This window comes from Mycteria americana, chromosome 7, assembly GCF_035582795.1.
Source record: "Mycteria americana isolate JAX WOST 10 ecotype Jacksonville Zoo and Gardens chromosome 7, USCA_MyAme_1.0, whole genome shotgun sequence".
Classification (NCBI taxonomy): domain Eukaryota; kingdom Metazoa; phylum Chordata; class Aves; order Ciconiiformes; family Ciconiidae; genus Mycteria; species Mycteria americana.
The window spans coordinates 57,949,110-57,976,122 of NC_134371.1; the positions used below are offsets into that span (position 1 = coordinate 57,949,110).

Sequence of the window (27,013 nt, forward strand, 5' to 3'; positions counted from 1 at the left end):
CCTGTGACTTTTGATAGGCGGATTGGGATAGTATTCGTAAGGGGCAGCACTCAGTGTCTTAGATGCAGCTGAAGCTGCGTCCTCCCATACAGTTTTTTTCAGAGGTCAAAGTCAGCAGCTTTCCATATTCTGGAAGGTACAATGCAGTGAAAGCACTTTACCTCTCTTAGCAATTGCTCTGCAGCTGAGTGCTTTCAGAGGTGAAAGGACTTAATTCATCTCAGCTGACTGTGAGCCCCTTAGCAATGAGTTCAGCTGGAAACAATACCTCCCTGTGAGGACTGTCTCATCCGCGTTAGTGAGTGGTTCTCTGCCTTCCCTCCATCTTGTCGCTGTACATCCCCTGGGCGCACAGAGCGTGCACCTCTGACCTGGAGCCATTGCAGCAATGGCTATTGCGCCTTAAGATATTACAGGCCTTAATGGAAGCTCTACCCTGTCACTCATTTGATAGAATAGATCGCACAGACTTTCTCCATCCGCTTTAATACAGGCAGGCTGGCTTTGGGCACCTTTCTTGCCCATTTCAATTCTGCTTCACGTCAGTTCTACTGATGTTGTTGGGACAATAACTTCTGGCGCAAAGGTGGTAAACTGTGATTTGTCTCGAGTTGGACAGCTGTTGCTGCTGTGATCTTCTGACCGTGGCCTTAGTACTGATTCTGACCACGTCTGTCACGCTTAGGGATGTTTTGCAGAGGAGATTTTTCCTAGGTTATCTTCTGCCAACCTTTTTGGTGCTCTTGTCGCTATAACATCTCATTTTTTCTCGTTGCAGTCTGAGTTTACGTCACAGTGTCAGGCTGAGGCAATAAAACAGCCAAGCCTGGGTATGACTTGCAAGGACAAGTACAATTGGGTCATGAGGTATAGCTCCGTATGAATTATGTATCTCTTCTGCACTTCAGAAGGAATGTAATTGTGCACCCAGGCATCAAGCAGAAAGTAATTTGTACTGTGTGTGCATATCCTGAATAGGTATTTGAACCTGAGATAGCTGATCTCAAGTGGTTACTCCTTCATGGCACCACATGATTATATTGCTCTTGTATGCATTGCTTTCTTGAGGAAGTAATAGCGTGTGAGGATAGTGCCAAAACTCTAGTAAGGTACAGAAACTACAGGATGCTTCTTAACCAGTTCCTGGTATTTTGAATAACCAAATGCCCAGACAATCCAGGATATAAATATCTCTGAGGGTCAGAATTTAGCATTTCTTGCTCTGTTCCAAAAAAGAAAAATGAGAATGTGTTAAAATTAGCTATTTCCATTTTTAAGAGCTTATAAACATCTATGTTGCTTGTCTTTAACTTTTTTAGATGATGCTAGGGTCCCTCCTACCTTAACTCAGTCCCTGTTACAGCACGTCATTTTTTGTGCAGCTATTATCCTGTGGATTTCAGTGTTAGGGACACTGATTAAACGTGAGGTTCATCTGAGCTGCAACAGTGCAGTAAGTATGCCCCTTAACAGCTCCTGGAACAAAAAGAGTTAACACAGTGTAACTACAGAAAAGTTTAACCGGTATCTTTTCTAGCTACAGTGAGTGTGCATGTTCTGAGCAGTATCTTTGTTCGAAACATTATGCACAGATGCACGTATGCTTTAAAAGAAGTAGGGACAATGAGATGGCACAGAAATCAATAGAAGTTGAGTTTTCCCAACAGGTAAGTAGCTGATGGCTTCCTACATATAAAGGCTTACTCTAAATAAATGTGGACAAAGTTAATAATTTATAAGTGCAATTGCATCTTTTTATCTTTGTCAGAAATTAATCAATCTCAGAATAGCTTTAATACTAATAAGTATTGCTTTTCAGCTGTATTTGTCTAGAGACCCTAATAAAAAAAAATGTACTGAGACACATTTCTTAGGAGGAAGGGCAATAACTTAAATAGACTTGACTCAGGAAAGCAGAGGAAGCTGAGGCACAGGAAGGTGAAATTATTCTATGTCACACAGCAGCTCAAGGGCAGAGCTATTAATAGAATGAAGGTCTCGAGGTTCCTGATCTAGCGTGCAGTTGGCCAAATGAGGCTCACTCTCCTGTAGTTACACATTCTACATCTGCGTAGTTCAGGAGAGCAGTAATGTGCTGAAGTTGCTTGCTTGGGGCAGAGATCATCTGCTGATATTTGTAAAAACACAGCAGTATTTCAAAGTACTGTACTGATAATGACAAAACTGGTGATAGTCTGCACGGGCAGTGCTGGTGGCTTGATGTAGGTACTGTAATTAGGGTATGATGTGGCTAGTGTAAGTTGTGGCTAGAAGTTGCCTAAGATGCATTTGTGGAAGTGCCTTAAGAACTAAGTGTACAACCTGAACAGTTGTCAATGCTGGTTTGGGGTTTTTCAACCTTTAGATTCACCACATCAAAGGGACCATACTTCACACTTTCCAGCTGCATTCATACCGCAACCGCCTTTTGCTTTTTAAAGGTAGTATTTTTTTTTTAGAATGGAAAACTTTGATTTGCTCTCCATACTCAAACACAGAACTCTCTCTTCTTCTATTTAAACTTAAAAAAAAAAATTATGTTCAGGCACAGACTAAGCTTCTAGGATTTCTGCTCAAAGGATGAAAAACTGAGCTTTTGAAAAGAGGGGAATAATGGAACAGTTCAGGCAATTTTAACCATAGCAATCACTAATGCTCTAGGTATAATTAGAAATCTAATTACTGTGAATTTAGTTGCTAAGACTTTTCTGCCTTTTGAGACTTGCCCCACACAATTCTATCAGGTTCCAAAAAAAAAAATGCTCTAGCATAGGCGGTTCTCCATTATACTGCTAGGAAATTAGTAATGCTGCTTTTTTTCTGCTAGCACTGTTGTCGTAATGTCTGTTTAGAAGTGCCTTATCTGAACAGTGGAAAGGCTTTCTTATTTTTAAATGTGATTCATTGTAACATTAATTTCTGTATATTTGAGTTCAGAGCTTTTGTGTTTGGGTCCAGTACTTTGTTAGAAGTAGAAGCCTGAGTTAATACAATGTAAAGACTGCAAATTGAATTCTAGTGAAAAAATGTGTTAATTCTAATTGAATTTTCTAAATTTGCCTCATATTTAAGGATGCTTCAGATGTAGTTTGAATATTTCTAAACTTTTGAAATATAAGTTTGCATATTGAAAAATAGGCCTTACTTGCATTACAAAAATATGAAAGCTTCAGTACCGTGTAATAATATATTACTTCTGCTTGCTGCATATTTTGTTAGTTAAAAAGTTAGTTTTATAATTGCAGCATATTGCACTATTTGAGGAATAGTTTGTGCTTCTATGAATAGAGACCATGCCGTTTTATGAAGGGACTGCCTTCAGGCTGGTGTTTCCTGATCACTGAATGCTTTAAGTCTCTTGATGTAGTTACTAAAACTTTTCTTTTTTTTTTTAAGAAGAATTAAAAATAGCTCAAAAACTAGGGCTAAGTATTCTTTGTCATGTACTGTCCTATGCGCAAATTACACTTCGTGCTTCAAAGGATGGATGGATGAAGGACTAGAGAGATCTGCTGTTGTGTAGTGATTTCCTGCTTTTCTGATACAGCCTTGATGCAGATGCAGAATTCCTTCTTATGATTAACTGTAAGTATGGCTTCAGAAAATGGCAATTGAGAAGTGAGAGGAACCGTTAGGTGAAGAACAAAAAGCTTGGTATTGGGAAGTTCACTCATTTCTAGCAAACTTTATAATGGTAGCGTAAAAAAGAACTAAGATAAATTTTTCTGCAGACTTTAATGTAATTTCAGGAAGTTAGGGCTACTTTGATTTTATTTAAGACTTAACAATGTAGCCAAAAGCTTTAAAAAACCCCTCTTGGCTATTGTGTATTAATTGCTGGTTTTGACATAATGCTGCCATAGTATAAGTATACCTTCCTCAGCAGTCATGTATTTGTTTGTGTCTTTGCAGGAATGGAATTACCCCATAAGTAGCTTTCCTTATCCTTGTCCCAGTTCACGCTGTTAACTAATCTTGTGATGGTTTCTTTCTCCAAGGACCTGTTTATAAAAATGTTTGAGGTATCTGTATGATTAATTTGAATTTTTCCATTGTTTGTCTGGAAGAGCTGGACAAAATCTGTAAGACAACTTACTCTGCAGCCAGCTTTGCTGGTGTTGTGGCCCAGCTGGATTTAAAGAGTTGTTCACACTTGTGTGGAAGTGTTAGCAGACGTGTGATATTTACTGTCAAATCTCTTGTCCTGAGAGCTCGACATGATGAACCTGGAACTGTCTGCTGTGGTATCCCTATTACCTCTTCCTGTGTGAGCAGTTCTTTGTTTTTCTTGTTTTATGCTTGTCTGTTTCTATAAGCAACGATGTTTTTTTTTTTAAAAGGCACATTGTGTCTCATGCTTGAAGAAGTGAAAGTTGCATGAGATACTGTGGGGTTTTTTTCTGAGGAATTAAGTTTTTTGCTTGGTTCTCTAATCTACTTTTTTTTTTTTTTTGTTAAATACTTTAATCTTTGTAAAGACTAAATAACATGATAGGGTAGGTAATGTGACATGAATTCTGGACTTGCTGTACTGGAAAAGTTTCTGCTGAGCCCGTGGCTGAGCAGCTTCTGCTCCTCTGGCTTGCATTCAGATATGCCGGAAAACTTGTTTGTACGGTGAATTGGCCCAGGAAACTGATATAGTGTGAAAACACAGGGGCCTTCTCTTCCCTCTCCCTCCAGCTCTTTATGCTAGTTTTAATCCATACCAGGCAGGCTGACATGCTTAAAGCAGTATTTTTGCCGAAATACTCTTGCGGCCGCGCAGGTCCAGCTTGCGCGGCCGTGGCTGGCGCAGCGTGCGGCTGTTGCAGGGGCCGCCTGAGGGCAGCAGACGCCGCCTGCTTCCCCCCTCGCCGGCGCTCCCCTGCCACGTAAAAACCTACTGCAAGGCGAATAAATGCCACTTTAAAAGAAAAAGCCAACCCCCAAACAAAGCAAAAAGCACCGCATTCTTCTGTCCTTTGCAGTTACAGAGTGGCAGCTGCCATTCCCTGGGTGAACTTTGGTAAATACCACATTAAAAAAGCCTTCTATGGAGTCATTTGGTTTGAGGGTCGCTTAATTTGGAGGAACCTTGCTGTTCATGTCCAGTCCACTACTGTTGCCAGTAGCTATTTTCATAATCTGATCAAGTCCCATCTTGTGACAAGTTTCTGGTTTCGCCTCCTGACACACCTATTCAGAAGGTCTTTTAGTGCCTTATCCTAATAGCTGGATTTTTTTTTTTTTTTTTTAAATTCAGCTGAAACTATGCTGTTGTGGTTTAGCCCCAGCCGGCAACTAAGCACAACGCAGCCGCTCACTCACTCCCCCTCGGTGGGATGGGGGAGAGAATCGGAAGAGCAAAAGTAAGAAAATTTGAGGGTTGAGACAAAGACAGTTTAATAGGTAAAGCAAAAGCCGCGCACGCAAGCAAAGCAAAACAAGGAATTCATTCACTCCTTCCCATCGGCAGGCAGGTGTTCAGCCATCTCCAGGAAAGCAGGGCTCCATCACGCGTAATGGTTACTTGGAACTCAAATCCCGGGACTCATATGCCTAAAGAGCCTGGGGAGAGTGGGACACAGGGATGTAAGGTCATTACACAGGGATGTAAGGTTTTGAGGACCATGCTTGTGTTACTGCAGAGGGAAGAAAATCTAGACAAACCTAAAGTTCTTAGGAAACCAGGCTTTGTTACTTCAATTATTTACAAAACAGCTCATTTTATTTAAAGGACTTTTGGTAGCTGAGGAGAAAGAAGGAAAGTTCTAGCTATGTAGTCTTATCTCATGGGTTGGTGCTGTGGTGAAAATCTGGATGCTTCTAATCCTGAAATCCTTCTTGCAGCCGTTGAAGCAGAGAAGGAGAATAAAGAATGAAAGACACGTTTGATAATTTGAGTTGCTTTTCACCTGGTAGAATTTATATGGAACTGAAGACCAAAAAATGCTGAAGTCCTCTGCCAAGTGATGATGTCATGTTTATTATTTTTAAAACAACTACTGCTGTTAATTTCACGTACTTTAAAGGAAGAAGCAAAATAAACTTTTGGGGAGACAAGTTTGTGTTAAGAAGTACATCTGTTGTAGATCTCTTTCACGTTTCATGGGAAAATCTGTATGGGTAAGTTCTGCCCCTCCGTCTCGCGTAGGAGTGTCTCGCGTAGGAGTGTCTCGCGTAGGAGTGTCTCGCGTAGGAGTGTCTCGCGTAGGAGTGTCTCGCGTAGGAGTGTCTCGCGTAGGAACGGCCGTGTCTGGTCAAACCAGAGGTCCAAGTAGCATGGTGCCTTAGAAATCTGTCAGTGGGGTTAATGTTTACTGTTGTTTCTCCCATCCCACTTTCCTATCTTCCTGCCATGTGTGACCTTTGATTTCTTGAGATAGGTGTGTTGTCTTTGCATGTAATAGGGCCTGCGAAGATTTTCTGACATAAACTTGTCTGATGACTTTTCAAACCTATATATAAGCTTCTGGTACCATCTTCCCATGGTTCTGAGCTTCCCAAACTAATGGTGTTGTGTGAAAAAGCACCCCTAAAGCCTAGCTAAAACATAAATGAGTTAAGAAGATGGGGAAATAATTTAGTTTTTCTAGAAACATTTGGTAAAATTGCCCTAAATGAATGGCAAAGTGTTTTATTACATTATTTCTTTGAAAGCAACTAATCTTTGTACTTGTTAGGTTCACATGTGGTAACTATTGATACGAGATCAGCTTGAAGATGAAAGTAGATTTATTCTAGCAAAGCAGGGTTAAATTTGGAATTAGACTTGGGAAATATTCAGAATTAATCTGTGGTTGATGCTGGTCTCTTCTCTGTTACTTTCTTATATCATTGTTTTGAAACTCAGAAAAGCTGAATAATACTCTGTCTTTGGCTCAGGTTGGTTCTGAGAAGTACATTAAGGCTAATTTGGAGTGACCAATCAATCAATCCCTTCCTGATTTGCCTTTGTAGCAAATTAAGAAGGCAATGTTTTTCTGGAGCAGAATCTCTGTCTCTATTATGTCGTTTAAAACAGAGTCCTTTTTGCTTCTCTCTCACCTGAGTTTATATTAATTTTTTTTTTTCTGGGTCCATTTAGCCATTATCATTGCAGACTTAGTAGTAAAAAGAGCTCTTTTACTAAATGTAACTGCAGTATACTCTCATATTTGTGTGCACACATGTGTAACATGTAAAAAGTGGGGGGGAAAAAACAGTTTTGATCTTGTATCGTGTGTCCAGATATATAAATCTAGAGGAAAATACACCTACATTTATTAGTCTTAATGTTCCCCTTTACTGTCCGATTCCTTCTGGTTTAAAATAGCTTTCAAAAATTTTCAGTGTTTTTAAGAACAGAGCAAGACTTGGCAAAATTATAGGATAACACCGGTTGGAAGGAACGTAAGGAGGTCTCTAGTCCAACCTCCTGGTCAAAGCAGCGTCAGTTATTAGGTGAGACCAGGTCTTTATTGAGTCAGGTCTTCATCCAGTCAGGTTTTGAAAACCTCCAAGAACCTCCGGAGACTGCACAACCTCTCTGTACAACCTTTTCCAATGCTTCACTGTCTTCGTGGTGAACAGACTTTTCTTTACATCCAGTCCAAACCTCTCATGTTTCAACTTATGCCTACTGCCTCTCATCGTCCCACCATGCGACACTTCAGGAACCAGGCTCTGTTTTCTTGGTAACCTTCCTGCAGGTGCTGGAGGGCTGCCCTTTTGTCTCCCCAAAGCTTTGTCTTCTGCAGGCTAAACAACCCTTGTTCCCCCAGTCTCTCCTCACAGGTCTTGTGTTAGTGCCCTGGTATTTGATCATCTGCACAATCCCTTGTTTGTAGCCCGCCCTAGAGACCAGGCATGATGCATTAAGACAGAGGGCTCATTGTCATTTGGAGGGGTTTTTGGTTTTTTTTTTTTTTTGTGGGGGTTTTTTTTTTCCCCCTAAACTTTTTTACTGCTTCATGTCAGTTAAATTGTTCCATATACTTTCTGGTATTTCACCTCCTGTTTCAAACACCTCTTTATTGTGCATTTGTTGTGCTGGAGGTGCATGGTACCTATATTGGAGCTTGCTGAAGAAATGCCAGATCAATGAAGGGGCGCTTAACATTGAATGTACCACATTGAATGTATTGAATATACAATAACGATGCTGGTAATGCTGTTGCTACCACAAAGGCCTTTTGCTTCTCAAGAGGCTCAGTCCAAAAGCAGTCACTGTTCAGGGAGTATAGAACAGAGGGATGAGTAGAAAAACAGACTTCAGGCGACAGACACCCTCTCTAAGCAACCTGTTCCATGGTGCTCTAGTAGAGAGATTTTTCCTAATGTCCTAATGTCCAGTCTGAACCTCCTAATCTGTAATTTGTGGCCATTGTCACTTCCTTCCCCTGAAGGACTTACAGGATGGTATGGGCATTGAGTATGTTTTCCATATGCCTACTTTTTTTTTTTTTTCCTATAAATGTAATTGGAGGTAGAAAGTGAAGTCCTGAAGGCAGTGTGAGAAGTGGGGTATTCCAAGGTAATTGGAGCTCTCTCCTGAAATTCCAGAGCTCAACAGATGAGCAAGGCAGTGAGGAAAGGCAGTGGCTGTGCAATACTACTAATTTAGGCTCTGAGTACTTGGCACGCAGCTATTTAGTAAGCTCCGAGTAACAAAGAACTATTTGGAAGAGGAGGGCTGTTACAGACTGCTGTGTAATCAGATGTCAAGGACTGGTGTGAAGATGATAACTGCAAGGGAGGCCATGCATGTGGTAATTGGTTCCCTCTGGAGAAGACGGTGCTGCTCCAAATAGCTGGATTGGGTGTGAACACTGCTGCATTTGAACTACTGCTTCTGCTGCCAGCTATTTATGATAGGCATGTCTGGGTTGTGACTAAAAATGTGGAGATATTTGGAGTGTTGATCACAGGTTTGATCTTCACTGAAGTGACTACAAATTTGGGTTTGCAACCAGTTTCAAGGGGAGTTGGGCAACTGCAATGTGTTGCATCCAAGAGGAGTAGCGCCCTTAATGTCTCCCTTGTGTACTTGTATTTGGTTTTTCTAATCCTTTTGAGCATTTGTATTGCTTATTCTGTCATGTTTTAACTTTCTGGACTTCTTTCTTCAACTCCTCCTAGTTCTGCAGTTTCCAATATAGCACAGATGTGGTTTTCTAAACTTTTTTTTTTGAGGTAGTTTATTTTTTTAATCAGGCATCCACACTAAGCTGTTTAAATCTCTCCCATGAATTGCTTCATTGATTCAAAACTCTGTGGTATAGGAACACTTGAGGTATTCCCTTAGTTGTGCAATAAGATGTGTGCTCGTGGCAACCATAGTCTAGTATGTTGCCGGTTCATCTACCTTTTGAGTCCTTGTAGCCATTGCACGCAATTGTCTGTCTGTCTGTCTGCAGTGACTACACCAACAGTAGTGGTTGTCTCTTTTTCATAGCAGCTCCACTTGCTGTCCTTCAAAGGTGAGACTTCCAAAGCATGCAAGTTAATAATCAAGGACAAATACCAAAATGTCTTTTTTTTTTTTTTTTTTTGGTAAGAGTTGAGAAGTGAGTATGTTCCGCTTCTAAGCTATTTTCTCTTAAATTAACTTCTATCAGTTCCTCCTAGCGTGTGCCAGTGTACACTTTATAAAACATTTTAATTAAAAAACATTATTTGTGGTATTTCCTTTGTCCATGTCCAGTGGGAGCTATTGGGATGAATGTTTCCAGAAGGCTTCATTTTGCATTGATTGCTGGGTGGTTCCCTTCCTACATCCTGTACAGTGTGAAGCCTCATCTCTGAAATGTCTGTCTGGTCCCATAAAATGTTTGGGGAAATGCAGTTATATGCTATCACGCGGGGTATAAATCCCCTGCAATTTCATGTTGGATGCTGTACTCTGATAGGATTATAAACACGTGGAGGCGTTTGTATATTAGAAGATTCGTCTTGAAGATAGGAGCAAATCCAAGTTAATAATTTTTAATTTCTCTTTTCCCATGTTGTTTCTCCATCAAGGCAAATGCTTTTGGCTTCTCTTAAAGGACAGGCTTGAAAGTGTCTCAAGTTTCTAGATAAATGCTGGGCAGTTGTACTGAGAAAGAAGTTATGTTGCTGTGATTGTAACCATCTTGGGACTTGGGCTGTATTGAAAAATAACATGTCTTCTGCCATAAGGCAGAAGCCTCCTTATTTCTGTCCTGATGTTAAAAATGGGTGAAACTTAATTTTTAAAATTTTTTTTTTAAAAGCACTAACAGCAGAAAGATGTGAAAATAATAGTTCTGAACAGTCAATCCATAGGTAAGGAAGGGATGGTGTTAAGCTCCAAAATATGTATTTAAGTTTTTTTAAAAAATTATTATTTGGTTTTAACTGCTAAAATTTCACTTATTTTCATATTTGTTATGTATCTCGGTGCCATTATCTTGCATTTTTGTACTCCTGGCGCTCTGTCTTTTAGCCCAGCTACCTCGCTGGCATTAAAAACCAATTGGGAGTGAGCTGGAACTTGCAAGGCAGTTTCCTTTCCTGTTGTATAACTGTTTAGTTACTTTCTAAGATACTTGAGTAAATATTTAATTTGTAAACTGATTGTCCTTTCTTTTTTTTTTTAGTGTAGATTAATATACTTCATTTGTGGTACTGTTTATTTGCTTGATTATCTGATCTTAAATATTGCTACTCATTTTAGAAGCTGTATTTTTTAACAATGGCCACTCAAAATGTTTTCCTTCATAGGAAATTGTAGAAAATAGCCTTGGAAAGAACTGCAGGAGGTCTTTCTCGGGGCCTTTAGAAACAATATTTTTAACATCATTTTATGCTAACATATGTCAGAAGTACTCTATAAAATCTAATGATGGAAACTTGGACAATCTATCCCAGTGCTTAATTATTCTTCCCTGTAGACAGATTTTTCCTGATGTCTACTCTAAATCACTTTGGCCACTATCAAGTCAATTACAAGCTTTTCTGATCCTCACCTTTTTTTTTCCCCCTCCTTTTTTTCCCCCTCAACACGTGTTTATATATTTTAGGTTAGTTGATAGGCTTCTTTCAGTCTTATTTTCTTAAGACTTGGGATTTTTAGTCTTTCTAGTGGAGAAAATTTTTTGGAATCTGATCATTCTTACTTCTAAAGACTCTACAACTTGTGCATATGTTTCTTGCAGTGTGGTGCTCCAGAATTTATTTCTTTGGAGGCTCTATCTATATGAGTGAAGTAGAAAAATGTGGCTTGCAGTTATGCTCTAGTTCATGCTTTTTAGTGCAAAGACATTGGCGCTTCAGTATCATGATGTTGATTCAGCTCAGCTTGCTGTTCACTATAACTCATTATAACACCATTATATCCGCTTGGAAGTACTGTTTTCCCTTGCCAAGATTCAAATATTTGTATACTTGCCGTATACTTGGATGTCTTGTTGCTGTTGCTATGGAATGTATAAAAATGTGGTTCTGAGTCTGCTCTGATGGAAAGACATGAAACCATCTTTGAAGCTTAAAAGTTGTGTCCTTTGGTCAAAGGCAATTGACTGCTCTCTCCCATCGTTTCAGTAAAAGACACTGAACTGGGTGGAAGTGTCTTGTTGGCAATATCATTATGGACAACGTGTTTTGTAGGGTTTCTTTCCGTTTCAAGCTCTGTAGACATTTTCTGTCATGTGTATCCCTGCCCTGATATGCTTTCTAGATCAGGCAGTATACGGTTCTTTTATACTGCAAGTTGTACAACTTTGTTTCTTCTCTGTACTGAAGGGGGTTTATTTTCTATTTTTATTTTTTTCTGAAGACAGGTGGTGTGTAGTTTTGGATTATACTTCAGTGTATTCATTCACAGTTGAATTTTGGGACCGTAACCTTAACCACATAATCCAGTTAGAGCATTCCTTGCTCTTGTGTGCCTCTTCCTCCTTGCTGCTTGTTCATACAGGCATTCTGTGATGAATATGCCTGTGCTTCAAATCAAGCTTAGGAGCGTTTTTTACCCTATAGTGCTCATGTAGTCTGTGCTTATCCTCCCTCCGCTTGCTTTCCACATGATGTGAGAAGAACAGTATGTACACCCAGTTTCTGAATTTCTCTGCTGATAAAGAACACCACCCTCACAGTGTCTAGCTGATGATTCCTAAACTTCATGGCTTGTGCTGAAGCTTCACAGTGACCTTCTGTGAATGGATCTGGAAACTTCATCCCAAGGAGAAGCTAAGGGACTCTCTGCTTGACCTCCCTGTTTCTGCTCTTGCTGTGCTGAACCTGCGATGTGATGGTCCTTCTTCCAGCATGGGGATGGTGGGTGATTATAGGATATCAGAAGTAGAGGAGTTTGCTTGTGTTGTTACCCGTGGGGCCATTTGCAGATGGGATGTAGCCTTCAAGTTGCTTTTTGAAGAACCTTCTGATAGAATATTTGGATTTCTCAGTGATGTGTGGCTATCGGATGCTGCACTGATTTTAAAATCTAAAAGCCACTTTTGGCTTTACAGAAGTGGTCCAGAAAATATTACTGTGGTGTTGACTGGCTCTGGTCTTCCTTAGAGGATAGTCTTCAAATTTAAAAAAAATTTAAAAAAATTTAAAATTATTTTTAAGGCTAAAACTATCAGTCATTTTCCAATCACAGAAAAAGGTCTCGGGAAAAGAAATAGATTAACATCGTAACCAACCCAAAACCTGGCTCTGTAGTGGAAAGAAACCAAGAAACTTAGAACATCTTTACAGGAAACTAGGTAGTTAATGAATAAAGGTAGGTAGGTTTTCTTGATGCATCCATCGGGTGTTCCTGATGGTCAGGGCTGGGCTTCATCTTATGCTATGCTGCTTTGTAACAGTAGAGGGTACTGTTGGTGTAAGATAAAAAATGAGTTTTTTCACGTGGAGCTTGGAATTTTTTTTTACTCCTAATATATTGGTCATTGGAACTGTTAACATGTTATTACATAGTCATCTTTGGGTCACCGCCTCATCTTCATCCCATCCATTTATGGATTTACTAAGTAGTTTTGTGGATAATCCCCTAATTAAGTATGAATGTTTTCTCATTATTTTTGCTGTCACAAAAAGTGCTTCAGAGATGTCTCTCCTGATATAGCATGTTTTTCCTTCAGTGCTGTGGAAAGACTGTTCCTTCTTTGTTCTAGATTGAGGTGCTGATTATGCTGGACAGTCTTGCAGAGAGTTTTTCTTCTGTAGATAAAGTATAAAGAAGAACAATAATGGTTTGGAGACAAAGTTGCAATTATTCCATCTCTTTTGTTGGACAGCCTTACAACAATCTCTCCTACTCCTGTCTTATTTACCACATTCTTACAGAGTCTCTGGCCGCTGTTCACCACAGAGTTGTGTTTTATTTGAATGTCGACAGGTGTGCAGTTATTTAAGACTTGCTTTTAAGGAATGTTACTGCTCTGCCAGGGATCATTTCAGTTCCGTGGAAAGGATCTGAGCTTTCCAAATCTAAGTTGCTGAGGGTATAGTTACATGGTATGTTGATTTTGGTGGAAAATCTGCTGTAAGTAACTGCATAGGTAGCATTTTTAAGGAGTATTTTTGGTGGTTTTTGTCCCGTACTTTTTCAGTGATCCGGTTTACAACCTCCCCCCAGCCTGTGAGCAGTTGTCTTGGCACAGCTGTGCTGGGGGGAGTTGCAATGATGCGCTGGGCCACACAGGGCGTGAAAATTTCCTTCATTTTGCTTTGCTGCCAAAGTACTGTGTAAGTACACCTTGAGGTTGGTGTTAATTTGGGGTTGGAATTGGTAATCCTGATGGGAGTGAGACACCTTCAGTTTGGTCACTGCCTTATTCCAACTGTACCGTAACGTACTTATGCTGTTGGAAATCCTAATAGGGGTTTATTTGATATTATGCTGGCAACAAGTACTACTTCGAGTAAAGTTTTCCACTTGGCAAACTGGTTTAAGCCATAATGTCAGAAAAGACCCCTTGGAGGTAGGAGATACAGTAGCAAACTCATTGAAGCCCCAAGTTCTTCAGCTGCTGAGTCTACCTTTCATTATGGTTTGTCCACATGGATAACTTTACTGGTACTACAGTATGATTTCATTGGGAGAAGACCTTATGTAGACAAGCTTGAAAGAAATTTATTTGTAGGCCCCTGATAACTGTTTCCCCAATCTCTCTTCAATCTTCTGCATGTTTCTGGGATGGTAGGGTAGCTTTTAGTGATGGGGCCAGTTGGGAGCAGAAGACAGAAGAGAGATGTCTGGTAGGGGTTGAGCTAAGATGGAGGAGGAGTGGATAGAAAGGTATTGGTGTGCTTTTGGGCTTTGGCAGCAGGAAACAGTGCTAGCACCGGTTATAAACGTGTTTTGAAACATCACTCGTTCTTTGAGCTTCAACCCTAACCCTTGTCTCTACTGCTTACTTTGAGCCAGCTTTTTCTGTTTGACTGATTGCATGGCAAACAATGCCAGCCTACTCTAAAACAGCAGAAGACCAAAAGTGAAAGGCATTTTGCCAGTTCGACCTTTTAACCAGGGGAGTCCTTGTGATGGCTCAAAGGAAGGGACACGGGGGAATGGGTTCAGGGGCTGTTTGGGGCTGCGTTGTGAAGCTGTGCCTTCAGTGGCATCACTTAAATTTTCACTAGCAGAATGTGGGACATTAGTAATCCATCTGCTTGAAATCTTCTGATGGGTAAAATTTGATTGGGGAAGTTATCAATGCAGGACACTTCAGTCACGTTGAGTATATTGAACAACTGCAGAGAAACTGCCTGGATCCTGCGAGCTAACTCAGGTAATTCCTGGCTAGAACACACCAGTTTGCACACTGTTGTATTTAAGTGGCTGCTCCTCTTGTGAGAGCCAGTAGTAAAGAACAGTTTATTATGGGTAATAGTCATGACCTCAACAGGATCATTCTTGGATTTTCACTCCTGGACTCAAATAGTAGCTGTAACAATACATTTCATTATCCTGGGAAGGAAATTCTTTGTAACTGAACCCTAACCTTATAGTTATTAGATTTATCCTGTGCTCAACTCAGGATAAATTCAGTTCTCACTTTGAAACGCGTTGTTAAGACTTCTTGCCTGGCATAGCGTTACCGGCACACTGGAAGGTTTGTCTTTTTTTGCAGTTGACTCCTTTGCATTTAATTCGTTCTGAATCAGTCTAACATGAGGGGAAGTACTTGTGCTAAAAGCCTGAGAGCAATGCTGATGTAGAACAAGGGTGTTCCACAGAAACACAAAATAGTTGAGACTAGAAGGCACCTCTGGAGATCATCTTTGCCCTCATAGTACAATTGGTTTTTTTCTTGTGTTTAAATAGAATTTCCTGCTTTTCAGTTTGTTCCCATTGACTCTTGTCCTTTCACTGGGCACCTCTGAGAGTCCATCTCTGCCTTCTTTATTCCTTCCCATCAGGTTACATTACTAAGATCCTCCTGAGCCTTCCCTGCTCGAGGCTAAACAATCCCAGCTCTCTCAGCCTCTCATATGGCAGATGCTCCAATCCTTTAATCATCTTAGTTCGCTGGACTTGCTCTAACATGTCTGTCTTGCAGTGGGGAGCCCAGCACTGGACCCAGCCCTCCAGCAGTGCCTCCCCATTGCTGGGCTGGGGAGAAGGATCCCCTCCCTCGTCCTGCTGGCAGCCCTCTGCCTCGTGCAGCCCGGGATGCTGTTGGCCGCCTTTGCTACCGGGACACATTGCTGGCTCACTTCAGCTGCTCCACCAGGACTCCCAGGTCCTTCTCTGCAAAGCTGTTTTCCAGTAGGTTGGCACCCAGCCTGTAAGAGAGTTATTCCTCCCCAGGAGCAGGACTTTGCATTTGCCTTTGCTGAACTTCATGAGATCTCTCTGTCCATTTCTCCAGGCCTTTTCCATGTTTTTTGTCAGCAGGAGGCCCACATTTTCCCTAGTCTTCCCTTTGCTGCTACATTACCCGTAGAAGCACTTCTTGTTGCCCTTCATGTCCCTTACCATTTTCAACTCCAGGCAGGCTTTGACCTTCCTAAGCCTGTCTTTGAACACTAGAGCAGTGTCTCTATATTCATCCTAGCTCACCTCACTCCGCTCCCACCTCTTGTATGCATTCTTTTTATGTTTAAGTTTTGTTGGAAGCTCCTTGTTCGTCCATGCAGGTCTCCTGGTGTCTTCACTTGATTTCCTGCACATTGGGCTGGATGGTTCTTGAGCTTGGGAGGAGGTCATCCTTCAAAATCAACCAACTATCCTGCACCTGTCTTCTCTCCAGGGCCATATCCTATGGGTTTCTCTGAAGCAAATCCCTGAGTAGGCTGAATTCTGCTCTCCTGAAGCCCAGACTTACGATCCTGCCATTTGCCTTGGTTGTGACTTAAGGCTTGGTTCTGTGTCTTCCCTGGCTTGAGCATCAGTAGCATTAATAACTCAGCCTGCATTTGTGGTGAGCTGGCTAGGTCACATGTTTTAATCTGAACTAGAGGGTTTTGTATCTGAAATTCATATCTTGAGTGAACCAGATGGGCCAGGTCTGGGTAAGTGCTAAAGTTTCCTGCAGAAGGCTATACTTTCTTTTGGCATGTTCTTAACTTATATTTACTGATACATCTGTTCCTTATGTGTGCCAGTCTTATGTACCAATGCTGGTACTGATGCCATTAGTCTCTCTGATTCTGATTGCTGGACACAGATTTATCTTAGAAAAACTTCCATCTAGTTAGATGTCGTTAAAATGACTCCCTTGCTAGACCCATTTCCATCCCCTTTTGTGTGCCTGGAAATGGGGCTTAAATTTGGACAGTCTAGCCGTGCCCTGGATTGTTCTGGGATCATGGTGTAACCCAAAGCATTTCTTCATAGTAAAGCTATCCTATGCTGTATGTATCCACAAAAGAAAAACTGTCCTAGAGGAGTTGACTGCATAACTAGCCTAGGAATTATATAGGCTGTTCTGTTTCTTACAGCTCCAAAATCTTTTCAGTATCCACGTGGTCATTAATAAGTTTAATGTAGCATGATTATGGCCAAGGTATAATGGGATTCTGGCAAGTGATCTAGCTGCCTTTGGTTTTCTCAGTGGAGTTTGTCTGATACCTTTCTTCAAGTTCTGCATCATCTCCCCACACCCAGTTACCTGTAAGCTGTGGCTCCTGTTACCTGTAAGCAATGGCTGTACCAGCTGATATTTAAGGCGAGTGGATACACCACTCTGAAATGCTGTACCTCAGACAGAATTGCAGAATAACATCCTAGTGAGTATCCAGTATTCCTGGTCAGCACAGATGGTGAAGTGCTGGCAAAAATACTTGCAAAGTGATTTGAGAAGGCTCTGCTTGCTGTTAGTCACTACCACCAAATTAGCTTAATTAAAACCAGCTGTGGGAAAGTGGTCTGGTGCAACTGATAAATCTCATTTCCTTCTCTCAAGTGTCTGTGGGCCTGGAGCTGGTGATAACTGCCTGCTTGGATGCAGTGAGGATCTTAAGGTGGTTGCAGTTCTCTTCCATATGTGCAATTTTGAAGTTGGCCCTAAATCCTGCTTTTGGCTCGCGTTTCTCCATATGGAGTCCTTGGCCTTGAGATGCTCGGGTTTGTGTATCGTGTTGAATAGCATCTATTATGGTTAGTGTTGCCGTTACTTGATTTGGTTTGGGAGAATTAGCGGGCATGTTTGTTTTAGTATGGTTTAGAAAGAATGTCAAGGTTATCCAGCCTGAGAAAGATGCTCTCTTATTAAAGGTTAAAAACCTCACAAAACCAAAAGAACCCCTTCCCCCACAGCCAAACCCTGACTTTAAAAACCCACGGCTTAAGCCATTTGGAAACATACAGTTTGCATTCTCTGAATGACCAGCAGTCCTTTGTGTTTTGTGAACCGGTGTCTCAGGCTTGTGCAATATTCTTTATTCGTAGAATGCCCTACTCATTGCTGGCTCACTTCACTTAATCGTCTCCTCTCTTTCTCTGTCATCTGTTCAGTTGTGCAGGCAATTTCACAGTCAAATTTATGGCCAAAAAGTTGCCTAGGTTGATGGCTTGTCACAAACCAAGAAGAGGCCATTTTCCATTTCTGAATTGATCCCAGACCTGCCAACGTCAAGCTGTTGGGTTTTTTTGCCAGTCAAATGAAGTTGTGTTAGATGAGGCAGCTGTTTTAGAATAAGGTTAATAAAATGACTGTTGCCTTTTATAAGGAGTTCTGCTAGTGGAGTAATCCAGAAATGGCGAAACTCTAAAATTTGTGAATCCCACTGAGCCCGTGAAATCCTGGCTGGGAGCATACTTCAGCAGGTGGCTGGAAATGCTAATAAGTAATGGGGTCTGTCGTGGAGCACTGTGGAAGGTTTGTCTTTCTGAGATCACAGTGGGTTTTCTTTGTGGAAATTGAATTAATTTAAGAATGGGAGTTGCTCTTGGCAGCTCTCAATGTCTGAAGTTCCAGCTTTTGGTGAAATAGAGTTGGCTGTTTCACATGATCTTCATCAAAACCATTTGATGTTTCAGTGATACTGGTACTGCTGGATGCTGGATTACTGTTTTTAAGCAAGCTGTTCCCTTGTCTTGATACTTTGATTAAAGTGTAGTGATCTGGGTTGTGTTTTGCTTTCTGTTTTTGAGGTGGGTTGTTTTGTTTTGTTTTGTTTTCCAGAGGCCCTGCAAGTCCTCTGAAAGTCTACGTGGCCACTCATATGGGTGTTTCAGAGGCATAACTGAGTAACGTAGATCACTGCACAGTGCATTGTGGCAGATCTGAGAAAAATGTGTGTGAATGCGTGTGACCGAACAGAAGGAATTGCATCAATAATTACCTTTCTACTGAACTTGTAAAATTTTAGTTTCTTTCCTTCAATATTGTTCCAGCATATAATAATAATGATGTTATCTATTATGTTTGCTTGTTGCAAACGTGCAAGAGACTTTGTGGCTTTCCCAAATAAGGTCACCCAAGATTTTCAGACGCAGTATAGCAGATGAGCCTGGCCACGCTGCTCATCTGCATGCAGTTGTCTGGTAATATATTGCCTATTTCAGTTTTGCACAAGAGCTTTGTATCACTGTAAGCTTCATTTCTGACAGACAAGGATCTTTTCAATGTAATTTATCCTTGCACAGTAAATGTTCTTGTAGCTGGGGGTGAGACTGGCCTCTTTTTTTAGTCCTTTCCCCCCTTGGGGGAGTGGCAGCTTGGTTGTGCTTTTAGCCACCGCTGACTTGGAAACTACACTATGAGTTACTCTTTTAAAGAAGGCTTGCTTGCTTTGTGAAACAGTTTAGTGAGGTGCTCAGCAGTTTAATTCCATTGATCCTAGACTGGAATCAATGTTTCCTAGTACTTAACCTTCTGGATGCCTTGAAGTTTGTTTTCTCACTGGCTTGTTTCTCTGCCAAGTGCTAATTTAAAGGGATGCATTGTATTCTTGTATGTGGTGTGATAGGAAGAACACTTTTTCTTTAGATTGTCTCCAGCTGTATTTGTCCGGGGCTGGGTGGTATGATGATCAACTTCCGCTTCTTCTACTGCTGCTATTTGAATAAGTTTTTCATTGTCCTGCAATTTCTGCACATGGAAATGAGGTGCTGCTGACAGGATTTAGTCCATCTCTAGGTTATTTATCTTATGTTTTGATGAACCAATCTTTTTTTCTTCAAATCAAACATTTCTGTAAAAGAAAATAATCGGAAATGAGAATCTATATATGCACTGTTCAAAGTTACTGTGGTTTTGGTTTTTTATTTTGGGTGCTTTTTGTTTGTTTGTGTTTTCCTCTGAGTATGGGAGCTTTCATAGTCAGATACTCTGGGAACAGAATAGCATTTGTTTTTGACATCCTTCTAGAATGCACACATGACTTCTGGAACATCTTTATTTCATATTTGCATGTGTCAGTGTGTGTTTGGTTTAGGATGATGCAAGGCTTTTGCATAGATGTAATGCCCTTTGTAGACGAGTTAGTGTGGCTGGAAGGTAAAGGCAAGCTGAAAGCACACAAGGTGCTTTTCAAGACATTTGGCTTTGAACATGCGCTCGTTATCTCTCTGTGTATATCTACTACCTATAAAGTCATGTACCATGTAGGACCTCTCAAAGCCAAATTTTAGTGCATGTTTTGGAAACTTAATGAATTTTAGGAATTGATGGGCCAGAAACCTCTTCAGATTTTGGAATCGCTTGTGGCAATGCTGTTAAAAACCAAACAAAAAACCCCAAACTGCAAAAAACGTAAGTGAAAAATGGATCCAACAGACTTTCTGTTCAGTATCACCTTTCATGTTAATAAATGGTCTGGGTCCTTGTAATGCAAAAGAAAGTAGAACGTTGCTATTTTCTAGAGAAGATGCCTATAAAGCACTTGTATTCAGGAGATGTTTTATGCTCATACGCTTTTCTTTTACTTTAATCCTTCCTGTCGTTTGTTTGTGTTCTGGGCAGACACGGGAGAGATGAGAAGCGCCACTATAAAGCTGTAGATATGAACTTGTTGGCAGTTATTCTGGCAGCTGGGCCAGATGCTGTGTGCTTTAAGATTTTGGGAGGCTTTTGACCACTGGCTTAATAGCCTAAGTAGTAGATAATTTTCAAACAAACTCAAGAATGCGAGTTTCCTGATGGAAGTATTTATATTTCTGCTTTTGAGGAAGGAGAGGTTTCTGAGAGCTAGCTTCAAAAAGTCAACACGCAGAAAAAGTTTTTTCTATACCGGGGAGAGGGAGAGAAAAATGGTTGAGTGGCTTCAGTAGGCATAAAAACAAGACCAGGCTATTAAAATAGTTGTTGTCCTAATTGCCATTAATTGCATGTAGGTATCTTTATTTATGTAAAACAAAGATAATATGCAGCAGCCTTCCAGAGCTCTCTGACAGTTGGGAGTTGGGTGAGTATATGTAAGTTTAAGATGCTGTCACTAATACAGTTCTTAGACTGTGCTTTGTTCAGGTTAAAAGCCCATGTCCGTATTTAATAAAAATACAAGAGTAAAGGAATTTATTTCTATTTATGAATGCTTTGTATTTTATAATATTTAAGGTAACAATATATATTTTGTTTGCACTATGAAAATACGGAATTAATTTTCCTTGTGCCAGTGCTGTGCGATAACCTGATCAAGAAATTTTAGCATATTTCTCTTTAGTTTGAAACTGAACTTTTTTTAAGGACAAATTTAAGAGTATTTTGCTTTCTTTGTAGTTTCAAGCTGCTAGTAAAGAGTGATAATGTTTTAAAGTGTTCAGGGGTTTTTGATATGGAAATTACTTGGTATTCCAAAAGTTATGTGAAAATTACATGCGTGAGCACTAACCAAGAAAACTGAAGGGAGTATGCTATTTACATTTTTCTAATGATTGAGATAAATAAGTATTATTCGGTTAAAATTACTTTAAAAAACACTTTAAGAATAATTTGCACCTTTTGAAGTGTGATTGAAAGCAACCAGAGAGCATTGGCCAATTAATTTTTGGTTACATCTCTTTTGCATCACCAAAATATTATGTTGAGTCTGGCCCTTAGTTTGTAAATGGCGTATTGGAGTATTTTCAAGGGTTTATATCCAAATGAGTGTTGTTAGGTGCTTTAATTAAAAAAAAAAAAAAAAAAAAAAAATTAGTTGTGATCTGTAACCCTCCCGTCCAGTATTCTTGTTTGAAGTAAGTAATGGCTATACTAATAATTATTAGACACATTTCACACAGAATAACAAGATTTACTGTTGATTCAGTAGTTTTCTGTCTTAAGTCATGTCAGTGGTTAAATTGGTCTATCCTCTAAATATTCTGAATAGTTAGATCCAATAGTCATACACAGGTAAGTCTAAATACAATTTCCCCTGTGCCCCTGATATATCCAATGTACAAGTTTGCTGTTAATTTTAATTATAAAGATAGCTGCAGTGTTTTGTTACTGAGATTATCTAGGAAACACTAGGAGTGACCCTTTTAAAAATAAATGTGTTAAAAGAGTTCATAACTTTGAAGTATTAGCTGGAGATGTACATTCAGAAGGTACGTATTCTGAACCTAAAGCAAGTGCTTTACATTTGAGTGCACAAATACTGTATTTCTTGATTAAAAGAGTGAATATTTTATTCAGAAACAAAATATGGTTTCACTTCATATTGCTTTGATTAAAGACTGGTACTACCACTGATGCTCAAGAAAATGTTCTTGAACTGAGCTGGTACTATCTTACTGACCCACGTTTTCACATTTGTTCCTGTGTGAGTCCCAACTGCCAATATCCATTTTCTGTCTTGCCACATGAATTGTAAGCTTAGAAGAGAGAGTTTTTACTGTTTCGTAATTTATTGCATGTTCCACTATGGAATTTGGGTGTATGACTGACTTAGTGCTACAATAATAATTGAAACCAAAATATGAGACTTGGCTTAGGAGGACATGAGCTTCATGAGAATCTGCCTGGGATTAATTAAAGGCTTTCTCTCTGTCAAGAGAAAAAGCTCTCAGATACCAGCTTTATTGGTACAATTTGTCCTGTTTGTTTGTGTGGCTTTACGGTAGATCCGTACCTTCTCTACAGTTGTGTTCCTCGAAGCCAAGTATATTTTCATTGAACTTCTGCAGCACCCTGGTCTCCCCTTCTCCTTTGCATTTGGGGATTGTTTGTCCATCTCTTCGGAAAGAGCAACCTAAGAGGCCGGTGCTGGCCTTCCCCTGGAATAGGGAGCCGTGACGGACACCGAGGAGCTGCACATACCGAATGCTCAGAGCGAAGCACCACGTTGTCCTTGTGCCCAGAGTTGCGTTGTTCACGGCACTGCGAAGTTATGTAGTAGATCCAAATAATTACTGATCTTTATACGAAATAAATAGCAGAACATACCAGCCCTTCCTGCTACCAAACAGTTGTTTGGGCACTGCTGAAGACAATAGTAATATAATATCCTTCTGAAGCATTTGCCAGCTGGCGCAGGACACCACATCTTTTCATTCAGTTCATTCATTGCAGAATAAAGAAAATTGGCATGCTCAGCAGATTTTAAAAATACATCTGTTCGCAACATGAGTGTTGTTTCTTGCTTAGTTGATTTGCCACTTCATTACGAATGTCCTGACGGAAAAGGAGTGATGCGCACAATAGCAAGTGTAAAAGTTGGTTAAGTTCCATGAAATTCGTAAAAATTCATTAAAGAAATATTGCTACATCTTTCAAGTTCTGTATCACTAGGAGAGTTGTAGTTTCAGTTAAGTGACAGGAAATTGAGAGCTGATAGAGAATTACTTTGCATTTACAATGTAACCAGTAGATCTTGATGCCACATAAAATTATTAAGGCAAGTGATAATACTTCACTGTATGCATTCTGAGCGCTCAAGCCTTTTTTCCAAGGGTCTTTGGAAAAAAGCAGATTGTTTATTTTTACAGATGAGAAACAATTTCATCGAAGGACTTGTTCAGGGTTGCACAGGTTATGACAAGATTACCCATATTGCCTGTGCTTTAGTTTGGCCGTGAGTTTGCAGAGACGAGCTCCCAACCAGTTGTGTCTGTGCTCCCTGGGGCAGAGCTTGTGCGTGAGCCTCATCGCTCTGTGTCCGGTTTCTCGGTGTGGAAACCGGCTGGCTCCAAGCTGAAACAAAAAAGGGATCTGATGTCCGGGCAGAGCGGGTGGTCAAGGCATTTGGGCTCAACTCTAAGCTTGGCCGTGAAGTAATTTGTCGATTAAAGAAAGGTATGTTGTTGGGTCAGCCACAGAAATGGAGAGAGAACCTGTGTGGCCTACTTTAGTACTGTATGCTTAAAAAGTTAGTACTGTATAAATGAGGGTAGTATTTAAAGAGATGCTGGCTAGAGCAACAGCGCAGAAAGTTTTCAACTTTGTACAGTGCATAAGTGAATTAATATTTAGATCAGAACGATTTTTTTCCATTCTTATGATATTTCACAATGATGCGCATTCTCAAATGAGGGTGAATCTTCCCCCGCAGGCACATTATATGAAACAAGCACCAGCCCCTTCCCACACCTCCCTACCGATACAAACGCAGCCAGGTGGCACACAGGACGGGCATTCCAGTTTAGTGCAGCAGAAACACTGTAGTGCAGCCTTGTTTTAAGACCATTTATTAAAGTAGAAAATCCGGAGTTTATTGGAAGTGTTCTTTACAATCAGATGTTTCCTGTTGCTGAAGATGTGTCCTGTTGCTGAGTGACTTTTCCCTTCCCATAAAGGAAAAAGGTTTAAACTTTGAACCTGGGTCTCCTATCAGTTGCAGACAGCACTGGACTGAAACTCTTCACATGGTTTGCTTGCCAAAACTTGCAGTCGGTATTTACTGTAGCTTGCACATCTGTGATTAGGAAGTGTGCCTGTGCTCTGTGTGTGTCGTCTTTATATATTCCTCATCTTAGATATTGAAAATGTTAGAATAACGCTGCTCAAACAATACACTTGAGATTGTAACTTCTTGTGGCGTCTAAGCATGGGAACACTACTGATTGTTTTTCACAGAGTATGTATATAGGAGCTGAGATGACTAGTAAGAGTGGTCTTATATATGTTTCCTTTGACCTTCACTGAGGCTGTGTGAAGTGGTGCGTAGGGGATGTCATAATTAGTGCCTTGAGCTTTGAATAAAGCGTATGAGTAACTCGGAGCATCCTTGAGGCTGTGGTACAGCAAATGTTCTTGTAGTGACCAGTGCTCTTAACACAGAGCCATCTCACTGTGTTCAGAAAAAGGCGGGGAAGTAGGAAAATCAGTTGTACTATAGAAGAAAGAGCTTAGTAAAGCGGAATAAACCAAGCAGTGGGGAACACAACATTAATGCAAAAGTAGGATACTTAATAAATTAGTAGGGTGGCATTTATCATTAGACTGAATAAATTACTTAGCCCTTCCCTAATAATCTGTCTTCAGCAAGTAAAAAAAAGGCATTAGGAAGTGAAGGATGCCCTGTCAAATAATTTATAAGTGCAGGTAGTTGTTCTTGTGTTTTACCAAATCTGAGAAAGGATGTTCATGCCTTAGGTATCTAAGCGAGATCTCTGTGAAACAGAACTGAAATTATTTAGTTCCCTTCAATTTCTTGGGTATAAGAATTATCCAGAATGTTGGGTAGTCATGCTAAGAGTGGGTTTTTTGCCAAGTATTTTTTTCTTTGGGGCAGGGGATGTTCTGAGACAGATCTTCTTGCCAAATGAATCCCGCCAGTAGCATGTTTTCTGAGAGTGGCACTGCTTTTGTGAGCTTCATTTTCTGACTAGATGAAACATAAGGATAGTTTTTGTTATTACTGGCCTTTTCATCACTAAGTTATGAAGAGTTTTGTGCATTAAGTGTTCCTTTTCTGGTATACGTCATGTTATAGAATATTGATCCCCAAAATAAAATAAATTTTGATGGCTATTGGGGTGTTTGATCCTATCCTTTTCAGTACTCAGCTGAAAAAGGGAGACAGCTGAATGACAGCTGTCTTTTCTTTATGGATGGTCTTCTAATTCTGCAGTAAAAAAGCAGCACCTAAAATCTTTCTTTTCATTTTGACTCTGAATCAAAATTTTATTCTTTAATGTTGTTACTGCAATTGCTGTCCCCAGTCCAGGTGATGGAGCTCTGCAGGATATCTGGTCTCTGATCAAGCTCTGGAGGTAGAAATTACATTAAATGTTATTAAATATAGGTTGCAGTTCTGTAGGAGTCCATTGGAGTATCTGGAGAGCAGGGGTATGGAATGAGAAACTTAACAGGGATCATGCATACAAGAAAGCAATGCAGACCTCAGAGCTTGAGTCTCTGTATGAGGATGTGCCAAATTACAGCCTTATGTTGCAATATATTATTGTATTCCCTGTTTGGCTTGGTCTGTGGAGCGTATTACTGTAATGGTATGTGGTATCGAGGCTGTGTTAAGCCTTTATTATTAAACTCTTATAACTCCTGTGGGACTGATGGTTTGTGGTTTCTCAGGACCACTTCCAAAGCAGCACGCAATCATTTTTTTTACTGATCCCCGCCCCCCCCCCCCCCCTGCCCCCCCCCTGCCGTGGAGGTTGGTTTATTGCTAAAGTCTGGTTTTGTTTTTTAAAAAAAAAAAAAAAAAAGAGAGAAAAAGGGTAAGAGAAGTTACTGGTTCAGCTTCTTTGGTTTCCAATAGGATGAGACAAATATCTACCAATCCTTGCAGGAAGAATCTGTAAAAAGCAAAAAAAGTTAGTGGCTTCTCAGAGGGACTTACTGTAAAAAGTCTTAACTGAAATTCTGAAACAGCACTTAAGTAAACATACAGGTTATATACAGCTCGTGATTAAATGTGCATTATATTTACTGTTCTCATTCTGTGTTGCTACTGCTTGTTTTCAGTTTGTACCTTGCATTTTCATCAATGATGAAGTCAAAGCAAGGATAGTATTTGCACTGGAAGTTGATTCAAGTATTTGCTCTTACATGATTTCAGGAACTTGACACAACTGGGCTCTAAGAGCTGTTTCCACACATCTCTCGAGTGCAGTACCCATGCATGATATTAAATGTTTATCTTATGGTGTCCATATCTCTTTCTTGGAGTATGAAACTTAAGATGGTTTTCCAACATGGCCTTGTTTCTCTCTGTCGCCTACTAATCTGCAGTTTGTTGGTCAGGATCATCGCTTCTTTATGAAGACCCAAATTTTCATTTCTGTTCAGAGGCTAGAATAGTGGAAAAGATATTGTAATCTGTAAGGAATAGCAGTTAAATAGCTATCTGGTGTCCAGAAATGCTTAGGCCTAAGGTGCACAATACATGCAGCAAGATGAGTAATTTAATTTGCCTGTGTTGGGGACAGGAGAGTGTGGTGCGGAGTTATCCAGGCCCTGAGAAAGCTCATGGTTAACCAAACAAACAGGAGGAAGGATTTGGAGGAGACCTAAGATGGGGGACAGTGGAGTGGAAAGGGGTGTGTGCGTGTGAAGAGATAAGGGGTCAGTGACACTGGAAGTGCATCCCTTGCCTTGAAAGCCACCCGATCCTCGTACCTGGGTGGCTTATCTGGACTGTGGTGTAAGTGCAGCAACAAATGTAGCCACCTCGGATTTGCAGGATTTTTTTACTTCAGGACAGAACTGTGCAAATCCAGTTGTGTTCTTTCAAAGGCAAG

The 27,013-nt window shown here is 40.4% G+C and overlaps 1 protein-coding gene across 6 annotated transcripts in view; it reads left to right on the top strand.

Annotated features, from left to right (window-relative positions):
• ST3GAL3 (ST3 beta-galactoside alpha-2,3-sialyltransferase 3) overlaps positions 1-27,013 on the top strand; it is a 190,788-nt gene that overhangs the window by 8,941 nt on the left and 154,834 nt on the right. The gene's annotated exons all lie outside the window — the stretch shown is intronic.